General features: G+C 38.3%; 1 long non-coding RNA gene across 1 annotated transcript; it reads right to left on the bottom strand.

Moving 5' to 3' along the window:
- Positions 1 to 1,586: 1,586 nt before the first annotated feature.
- Positions 1,587 to 10,314, bottom strand: LOC110015270. The gene is made up of 3 exons (XR_002290449.2): positions 9,314 to 10,314; positions 2,095 to 2,290; positions 1,587 to 1,961 (listed from the first exon to the last, which is right to left on the bottom strand). It is a non-coding gene; the product is annotated as an uncharacterized LOC110015270 (long non-coding RNA).
- Between the last annotated feature and the right edge of the window lie 832 nt (positions 10,315 to 11,146).

Here is an 11,146-nt window from a genome sequence, read left to right as displayed (position 1 = left end):
GCCTTCAGCTCTAATCTGTTTGCTCAGCTGTTGGACGTAACAAGTTTAAAAAAAAAAAAAAAGAAAAAGGTTGAGTGTGTCATGAGGAATTGTTGGATCCATAGCTCTAATGTAAAATCACCAACCACAATTTCCCAAAATTGCTTCATCTGTAGCCCCTCCCACGTGCTCCATGGCCTGAAAAAGACGCAGACGTCTCCTTTGATAGATGATGATGAGCGTTAGTGCCGTGGCAGAAATTTGAATGTATCTGCTGGAAAACAAAGTATTGTTTACACCCGTCGCCATGTTTCTGAATGACTTATTGTGTGATTTGGTTTGTGTTTATTCACATAACTACAATTTAATGGAAACAGCGTGATTGTGAAATTGTGTTTTCTCAACATTTCTAGAATTTCGATAAAGTTTTGCTCATTTGTGTGATGAAAACACAGCTAATAGTGTTTGGAATAAGAACTCTAGGACACATTTCCATCTTACCTTGTCCATGAATCAAAGCCTATTGGCAGAAAAATGATCATTAGCAGCCTTTCAGTCTTCACTTGAACGTTCACTGCATCTGCATCTTTGGAAAGTCCAGCCATCATCCTATCTCTGAAACATCTTACTTCTTGTTACTGGGAAGATGCAATTTACAGAAAACCATTTAGAGATTAAAAGACAAAGCATTCCCTACAATTCAAGGTATATCTGATATGTGATGATGTGACCTAAGCCAGTTATTTGTTACTTTTGTTGCCATGGTGATATTTGACGGAAGAAAGACGCATTCGTTTGACCTATTTGTGCTGTTGCTGTTGTGGTTACTAGCGTCGCCTATATGCTTTGCAGCAGACAATAAGTAAAGATGACGCAAAAAGGTGTATTCTAAAATAATCAATCTCAGCCAGAGACATTTACCTACCAAATTAAGCTAATAAATGTGAACATATGGCTTCCCATCTACATAACTCATTTATCTCCCTTTTTTCTCCTGAAAATCTTCTCTTTTTTTTAAGTTGGTGGGAAGACAAATGGAAGAAAATTGCTCCAAAGTGGTGTGTGGTCAGCCCTTGACAGTTGCCATGTTACTTATGTATCAGTCTGCTGCTCTTACGGAGGGGGCTGAGGCAGAAAGAGGGTCTTAAGAGATTTCCATCAGCCGTCGACTCAGATTTTCAAGCCATCTGGCGCGCAGTGGCCGGAGCTGTGCTGCTTACCTTGTGACTTTCCGTAGGCCTTGGTCGGCAACGTTTGACATGTGTTTCAAGGTCATGACCCACAACTCATTTCCTTCTAGGCACCCATTCTGACAGCAGGGTTACGTTTATATGATACCCCTGGATAAGTGCTACTTGAAAGTGCCAAGTTTCTGGAATCCGCTCTCTTAGCTTTGATACTCTGGTTTCTGTTATGACCCCACTCTGTCCATATTGGCCCTCAGTCCATCTGGACTTACCACACACACATACATATACAAATCTCCTCAAATTATTATCTAACCTTCCACTCTAATGGGATGTTTCCCAGGTTGTTGCCTTAGCCAACATGATTTAATCCAACATATGACGAATGTTCTAAGACATTTACATTTTTAATTTTTTTTATTTACTATTCAACCAAGCATTTTTATCGACCAATATGGAAATCCGGTTGGATCTTGTTTGATTGACATATTTTCTATCACTATGATAGAAAATAAAACATTTTTTCACCAATAACTGCTTCAAAATTTCTTGTTGTCGTCACTGACAACTTTGCTAAATGTGTAAACACAATTCTAAAACCTTTGGAGGTTTTTCGGTTCTGTGTGGTCGCTCACAAAGTAACTCTCCCCTGAAAGCTGCCCTGGAATTTGTTGAATCTTTGAACCCTGCGCACAGCCGGGTGGTTTCACAGGCCTGAGGAATCTTTCGGTGGTTCTTGGTGCCTGGAGGAGGGCATCAGGTGTCTGGCTGGAGCGTCAGCTCCCCCTTTTCTGGCTGTTTTCGCAGAATGTAAAAGAAAGGAGTTAAACCAGGATTTATTAATCAGGATCAAGACTTTATTCAAAAGCATATCTGTGAGATTTACATTGTGTGTAATTATTTTAGGTTTGCATTGCTGGTAGATTACCTTAAATCAACTTTCACTCCTGCCTCTATAGCACTGTTAGCTTGGAGGAATTGGGTTCATTTCAGGTACGCCTGAATGTTGCTGTCCTTGACTGACTTCTCTCACTAACACAAGTCAGCTGGTCTGCAGAGCAGAGAGCAAGGGTAGGGCTGCCTGCAGCATCCCCCTCACAGGTGCATCTCATCCTCGCCGAAGGCTAGAATAGGAAGAATAGCTTTAAAAAAAATCATTACTTTCTTTTTTCCCCCTCTTAAACCCACCCTGTGAAGCTGAGCTGATACTCTTGATTGAAAAATAAATCGTTTATTCTTTTTCTTCTCTAGACAAAGACGCATTTACCCAGGAAAAACTGAGACACACCCAGCTCTAGATTAAGCTTTGCTTTTTCTGTTTCTCTTGTTTTATGTGGTATTTCTGACATAGGCAATGAGTTATAATGGAAAAGCCCTGTTTGGTTTTGATTTGAGTAAAAAAGAGTAAAAAGAAGGTTTGGTTTTTGTGATCGAAGTTTGGCTGTGCCTAGCAACATTTCTTAGAATTGTAAGTTTAGACATCAAACGCAGCTGAAATGCATCTTCCTTCAGCGTTAACTCTGTTTCGTACATCTTTGTAATGAAGTCTAGGCCAGGGGTCTGCAACCTGCAGCTCCACGTGAGGGTCTTTTACCCCTCAATTGTGGCTCTCTGGTTAAAAGAAAAAAAAAAGGTAAATGTTTTTATTTTAGAAGTAAAACGTGAGTATGTGGTAAAATAAAAAATAAAAAGTAAACTAACTCAAACTTTATTCAACCTCCTTCACAAACAGCTGAAGGACAATTAGTCATTTAAACATAATGCCAGATTTTTGAGCGTTGTGCACCACAGAAAAAATATTTGAAGTCGGTAAACTGAACCAGAATTAAGCCGCAGATTAAGGCAGATTTTCTCATTAAGAACAAATGTAAGGATTTTTAATGCGCCGTGTGCTTGAAAAGTATCAGTATCAGTAGACCTGAATTTTGTCCTTAGTTTATTAAGTATTTGGATTGTTCTACTCACTTAACAACAAGACAGCAGCTAAAAGACAAAGTTTGAATGTTTTGATTCAGTTTATACTGTGTTGCCTTGGCTTCCACTCTTTCACTTACCAAACCATGATTAAAAACTCAAAAGGGAAACTCATTACTCAGAACAAATCAATGTGTGAATGTGACCAGTAGCGTCACCTTTTTCAAAAGTCTGTATTACCTGTTCCTGTTGTCATGGAGCCTGATTGTATCAGAACTGTGGTTGAATAGTTTAGACCCTAACTAAACTGAAAAAAAATCTGTGTGAGCATTAGATGTCAAAGTAAAGACAAAAATAAAATATGGTGTCAATTTAGGACAAATTACACTTTCCATGTCCATGATTTGTGCAGCAGGGGTGTCTACTTTGAATATTAAGACAATGTACAGACGCGCTGAGAGATCCTGGGGTGTGTTTTGAGCGTCAAGCACGGCGGTCTCGCGACGGGGTATTTTATACATTGCTGTTTGTTGTGGTACAGCACAGTACAATATTTTCAGAGTTTAAATATCTGATTCTGGGTGCTTTGAGTCAACCAATCAGGAACTCAGCTTTGGCCAGTGACATGTCCAAGACCAATATAAAGAAGAATCTGATATTTTGGTTCTTATTTGTATTCAGACAATAATAGAAAACGTCCACTAATTTAATTCATGTTTTTATTTTTTCCCTCTCCGGACAAATGCGGGACAGCAAGTCGTCAAACTGGGTCACAGACCAGAAGTACCACTGAAAGTGGCCGTCATTCAAACACACAACATGGAGAACCTCACAGTACCAGGAGTGATCTTAAGAACCCAGACATTGGTTCATGAGATCATTTTTGAACAAGCGTTGTGCATCACATTTGACGCACATCAAAAGAGAGGCGGTGGATGTAATTTTGATCTGTGAATCACATTCAGGGTTAATGCAGTGTTAGCATTAATCCTAAAAGAAATTTACTGTAATAACAGTAGTCTAAGGGATGAACCAACATTTAGCTTACTGCTATAGTTGTGTTTCTGTTTCAGAGATGTCTCGTTGCTATCTGTTTTGTGTTCTATATTTGTCAGTTTCTTTAAAAAAAAAAATCCAGTTGTGCACTTTAGAACCTCTATAGTGCTCTATTCAGGTCTTGTATTCCTTTGCAGCTGTTTGACAATAAAAACATGTTATCCAGATTAGTTCTTGAGGATCTGGGGTGTTTGTTTCTGGGAGTGGTAGTCACCTGAAGCACAGCGTCATGACCTAGGAATCCAAGCAATGATTGCTGTTTCTACATCGTAGCTTCGAGGCAAAAGAGTGGAAGCATGGCAAAAGGAGTGGGCACATGGTTCTACTTGTTGCAGCTCATCATCAAACATAGTATATATATTTATCGCAAAATTTCATTCGGCGATATTAGTATCGATTTAATTTAGTATTTCAATTTATTATTTTCCTAATGAATTCTATGTATTTATGATCCTTTTGATTTTATGTTTAACTTTTTCAATTACCTATACGAAGCCTATCGAGACGACTGTTGTTGTGAATTTGGGCTATAAAAATAAGATTGAATTGAATTGAAAATGCTGTCAGGAAATATTTATTAAATTACTATGAGTGTCCTTCTGACTCTGTTTTTACTTGGGATGGGTACCGGACCGAAACTCTGTGCCACGTTGCTGCCAGCATCATATAAAAATGCGGATAGATTCCAGTTTAGCGACTTATTGGATCAGAGTGATGTGTACAACGCTCTAAAAAAAGAGCCAACGGCGATGAGTGGTGAAATACATGTTTACTTCCGCGTGTGAAAAAGCGTGCCTGCAACGCTGCCGTGAGACTGTCTTGTAAATAAAGCATCTAAGCCATTTAAATCGCTCTCCTACACCCTGTCATGCTGCCTCAACAAACTGTATTGATTCTGGAAAGAATCAATAAAGCCCCATAAAGGTTCCTGAACCATTGAAAAGTTTTTAAAAATATTCTAAATAAACAGCATGTTTCCTTAGTCATACTTTTAGAATCTTGTTGGTTAAGGCACATTCATTCCATTTTTTTTTCTTATACTGAAAAATATTTGTTTGTGGATTTAGACCATGTTGACTATTCTCTTCAAGGACAAATATATTTGAAGTTACCAAAATAAAAGCACTATGAATTTGCTTGGTAAAAGCAACTTGTACATGAAATACAGTTGCAGTGCTTAACACTGTGACCATTAAATAAATAGAATTTTACCATTTTATTACAACGAAAAACATTAATATTTAGGTACAGTTTTTTCTAAGTCATTTTCTTAAAAAAGATTGATTTCGGTACAATATCGCGATATGTATTGTACTGTGTGACGCGTATTGGGTACGTATCGTATTGCCAGACTCTTGCTGATGCACAGCCCTACTGTTAAGGTTGTCTGTCAATATCTCTCATTTATGTAGAGAAGTCTTGCCTGAAATTGCATTGATGATTGTTTAAATTGAGAAATACCAACAATAGAGGCTGCAGGGTTCACACTATCAAACAGGCTCTAAGTTCATCTGAGACTTGGTCAGAAGTTCAGTCATTCCGCATTCTTGAATAAAGGATAAAGCTAGTCTAATCCCCTTTACCAGGTAGCTAGAGTTGGCCGTGGAGCCTGAAATTCCTGCAGCATACCACTTTGGGGAAGTTGCTAGGGTTTGGATGGACAATTCTCAAACAATAGCAAACTGTCATTCAAAGAAAATGGGGTTTAAGTTCTGTGAGAAAGCGCCACAGACATGGGTACCACATGGAATTTCAAATATTTCAGTGGATTTTTATTCAAACAAAAACATACAAGAGGTTTATATTGTCCAGAAAGAATACAGAAAAAAAGCTGCCAGAGGAAAAATATGAGAAACCATGATAATGGTTATAATGGGTATAGATGTATGTTCTAAACAGCTAGCCAGGCATTTAAGTGTCTTCCCAAACCACAGCAGCTCACCTGATGGTCAAAATGATCCAGTTAACTGCTAGCCTTGTGCTCAAAGCTCAGTGTCAGGGAGAAGAATCAGTTTGACAAAAGTGACCTCAGAGACACAGAAGGCAGCGTCAACTTCATTTTTTTTTTTTTTCTTTCTTCCACAATGCTGCCAGAGACTAAATCCTATACAGAGGTGGAGCAGTATTACTGACATGTCCTGCTGCTCCTCGTAGGTCTGTGGATTAACTGTGAAAAGCCCCCCAGAGAAAATCTGTGGGTAAAAAACATTGGACTGTCTTTGTCCAGTCTGCCTGTATAGACTGCTGGACAAAACTGACTTTAGCCCCCAGTCAGCGCAGCCTGGTAAAACCCCTCAACAATAGCCCGTCATCTGTTGTACTGTACATGCCAAATGGCTGGCACTCCTTTTAAAAAGTTGTGTTGTGAGCCGCATATGCCTGCCTGTGTCTGACATTACAAGTCTGTGAGGAAAAGAACGGATTGTGAATTTAGTTCTTATTTCTGTGTTTGCAATGACTAAATGATGCACTTGTTATTTATCAGTTGTAAATTATTTAGTGTATCAATTTATCGACAAATAGTTTTATATCAGGAATCAGGAAACTTTATTGTCATTTTATCATGATAAAACGAAATTAGGCTCTCTGGTCCCGGGCCACCCGTTTACATTCAGACATAAATAAATATAGTATCAATAATAATATCAATGTGATATCAGTCTGTTACGGAGTATTGCACAGAAGTATTTTTCAAATTGCACAGTATGTTATGTTAAGTATTGCACAGCCCTGTGATATTGCACTTGGGAATTAGCTTGTTGTCCATGGAGAGGGGGGGGGGGGGGGGTGCAGTGATCAATCGGAGTTCAGCAGTCTATATGAATATGAAGCAGTCTGACTGCTTCATATTCATATAGACTGCTGAACTTCATCTTTATCATGTACTTTATTGATACCTAAGGATTCTTAATTCTGTTTGATAAAAGCTAGGAACCAGATAATTATAAATCATGTAATAAAACGGTTACGGTAGAACAGGCGTGGGGTTATATAAACTCGCTTCCTTCCTCTCCCTTTCAAGCAATATTTAATTTTATGTTTGATTATCCTAAATTTGATAGGTCATTGTATGAATGTATAACTGATGATTGTAATGTTTTTGTGTATGATTCTTATTTGATTGCTTTAAATATACCCTTTCAAATCAAAATTTCACATGAAGTATATTCCAACGCTTATCTATCTATCTATCTATCTCTCTATCTCTCTATCTCTCTCTCTCTCTCTCTCTCTCTCTCTCTCTCTCTCTATCTCTCTATCTCTCTATCTCTCTCTCTATCTCTCTCTCTCGCAGGAAAAGGTTTGCTAAATCGCCTACAAAGTGAACTCAACTAAAACAAATAGGAAAAATAGAATTTTGTGGTTTACTACAAATCAGCTGCTCATTACATTCACAAGCAATGCTCTCAGGTGAGGGTTTTTTGAACATTGATGATTTCCATTGAAAATGCACAAATAATAAAAAAACTGCTTTTTTCTTTGTTGTTTTTACTTAATTTGAGAAAAAAAACTTTTACAGAATCTATTTAAAACATCTAGATCAGCTGCATTTCAAACTTTTTTGGTTCTAGGATGAAATGGTGTCTCATTTCATTGCTCACATCCTTGTCACACCTTTATTATGAGACAAAGACAACCCTTCACTTTGTTGCATCCACAGAAAACTACCCCACTGTGTTTGTAGATAGCTAAAAATTGACAGTTTTTCAGGATTTCTCTTGGGGGCTTCCGCTTCTCCTGATATCATTTCTTTCCTGTCACCGTCACACAGTCATTTAGCAAATGTCAATACCGTTTAGGCCTGCCTAAAATCGTGTGGGTGCACATGTCGCTTTCAGTCCCTTGTGGGATGCTCCTTTCCCACACTGTTAAAGAAATGCTGCTGGAGGTCGGTTGTCCATTCCCAACCGGCTCACCGTTTCAGTGGCTGGAAATCCCCCTATGCACAAAGAGGCCAGATATGATACCACAGTACTGCAGGCAAGGGAGGGAGCCAAGACAGTATTGATATGGTTAGCACCTCTGTCTGGGAAAATCCTTAAGGGAATGCAACCAATTGTTAATTGTATGGGGCTTCATTGTACCCCAAGTGGCAGTATGCGTTACTAGCTTTGAATAGAGGAGGCAAGTATACTTACTGCTGATCACTGCTTGCGTTTGTGAGTCATTTTGGTTCTCTGACTTGTGTGTTGACGTATTAATCTTTCACAGATCACATGTAGCATCACTTGTTAGCATAACTCGCATTATATGTGAAAATGTGTGTACAGCTAAAGTATTCTTGACTGCATGAATGTGGACGCTCACTGGCCAAATACTGATCTGACGAAAAAAATGAGAATATATTTGATTGGCTGTTATATTCCTCTCCTTAAATAACCCAATAGCTTTTGGGGAAAGCTACAATTAATGAAAAACCTCATGGTGCAATGGTGCAACCGCATGGTTTAATGCAACAAAATGGAAATTTGGGGAACAACAGAATATTTCGCTTAGTCTTAGTGGTTTTCTGAGAGTTTGGTGAAGTGGTTTTCCTTGTTGGTCCCTGTACTCAGTAACTAATAATGTTAGTCCATACTAATTGTTTGGATGTCTAAACACTGATCCAAACTCTGGGTCCAGACCAAACAAGCCCATTTAGACGCATCTGAGAAGGTCACACGGTTTATCTGCTTGGTTTGTCTCTCCTCATTCCTTCATTCTTAAATTTGCTGGCTGCGGTTTGCTGACACAACCCATGTGATCCAACCGGCCCCTATTTTGCTGAAAGCTAATGTTTAGAAGCATTTTGACTTTTTCAATGTTGACAGTCAAAAATCATTGTAAGTTGTGTTGTACTAGTATTTAGGAGTACACAACCAAAATGCGGGATCATTTCGCACAATTCCACACTGGAAGAAATTATTATGTTCTGTAGCTAGCAAGGCGCTATTTATTTATTTTGATTTAAGTTAAAGAGCCTCCTGTCAAGGCTGATGTATTGATCCGCCACTGGCTTCACACATCCTGAGCCAAAACCCTTCACATGACTTCTGCAAACTTATGAGTAAACCCGGTTCTGCACAAAATTGAAATGTCAGGGAGGGTTAAGCCTGTCCTCATAGCAGAGTCAGATCTTGATAGAAAAGGAGAACTGGGTTGACTTTTTCAGAAACTGGTGAGAAATGCCATCTTACCGTCAGCCCTTCATGTGGTCTCTCGCTCGATTTTCACCATATATGCAACGCTGTCTTCCGCCTCAACTTTACTTTCCATTCAGTATTTTCCTTTAAATCATATAAAGAACCTGATAGAAATGATTAATGTGGAGATTTTTAAGCTTCTCTCAGCTGTTAAGGAATCCTTAGGTTTAGGTGTTGTGTGAGCATGAAAGCTGCTAAACTGTATAAAGTAAGAAAATGAGTTGCAACTTTGAAAACCTAACTCAATAGACAAAAGGGGAAAACTTCATCTTAACTTAACTTAATCCCCCCTCCCATCCTTTTTTGTGATTTATTTAGGGCCCAGCTTGACTTGTTTTTATTCAAATTGGATCCTAACAATTTCATTTACATGTCGGTGTAACAGAACTTTCTCTTGATTTGCTTGCCCTCCCAAGGCCACGGTCGACAAAGAATTTTCTGTCATCAACCCTATTTAAAGCCTTTGTTTTTTTATGGTTGTGCGTTGGTTGTTTTTGACAGCTTGTGGACTCATTGTTTTTGTAGATCTTTTGTTTAGTTTGGTCAACTAATCTCAGAGGAGCTGTTCGCCAGCTGCAAAGCTTGCCAGAAGTCTACCAGTTTGTGTTTGACATGCACCCCTCTAAACCCACCATAACATAAACAGGAAGTAAAGGAAAGTTACTGTTCTTTTAGCCCATAGTTGAATACAATATGTGTCATTTTCATTTTAGTCTAAAGCTCCATCTCTTTACAGCTGCACTAATCCCAGCTGTTTTCACCACAGCCACCACTGTATGGAAGGTTTCTTTTACCCAAAACACAACTGACTCTGGGGGCCTCACAGCCCATCCAGGAGCCGGACTCTGGATTACTGACTTCCAGCCTTTAAACACAATTCCAAACAAAACGTATACAATCGATTTTGAACGAATCCTCCAAGCTGGTACAAAGTATTAGCAGCAAAAAAGTTCACAAATTCGATCCAACCTTTTTGGTTACCATTCTTTAAACCTTTACAATAACATTAATTGCAAACTAATTATTTAATCAAAACATTTTTGCAGTGTGATCCCTTCTTTTTTTATTTATAAAACAGAAATCTATCTAAATATTTTTTTTTATTATTGTGAATTTCATATTTGAAGACCAGAAATGAAATGAAGAACTTAAATCTGGGTTCGTATAAAATGATACAAATTATTCACATAAACTTCTACATTTTAATCGTGTGAACAGGAAAACAAAAATAATGATCTTGTTCAGAAGTACAAACCATTGTGGTTTTAAACACAGACAAATAAATGTGCTCTTTTCATTTGATCCTTAAACCTCTGAAGGTCCATTAGCCACAGGCTGTTCCCACAGATTAACAACATCACTTGGCCAAACGCAATCAAAAAATTACTCACGCAGTTCTCAGAAAGGGCTGGGGGCCTATATTTATGATTTTATGACAGGAGTCTGTGGGAATTTGAACAAATGCCGCATTTGTCCCACAGGCCAGACTTTGGACATCCCTGATCTAAGCAAAGTGATAAACAGTCATGAAAACACAATTTAAGTAAAACCTTATATCAGTTCTTTTTACAGTTGATTTAAAAAGCCTTTTTGTTTCTTTGGTTTGTATCTTAAATCTGTTTTATAGTTGAGTTTTTTTTTTTGTTTTTTTGTGAAACTGGCATTGCTGTTAACCTGATTCACAGTTCCTCCTGTCCATCTTCCATTGTCTACCTCGTTTTGACACTTCTGGCCTTCGCTGCATTTTAATCCCTGACATTGTTTGGAATTAGAGTCCACTAAAATCTCCCTTTGATAAGGCTGAAGAAATATTGCAAGGTTGGGACG

The sequence above is a fragment of the Oryzias latipes genome, chromosome 6 (assembly GCF_002234675.1).
Source record: "Oryzias latipes chromosome 6, ASM223467v1".
NCBI lineage: Eukaryota > Metazoa > Chordata > Actinopteri > Beloniformes > Adrianichthyidae > Oryzias > Oryzias latipes.
This window is presented reverse-complemented; position numbering and strand designations above follow the sequence as displayed.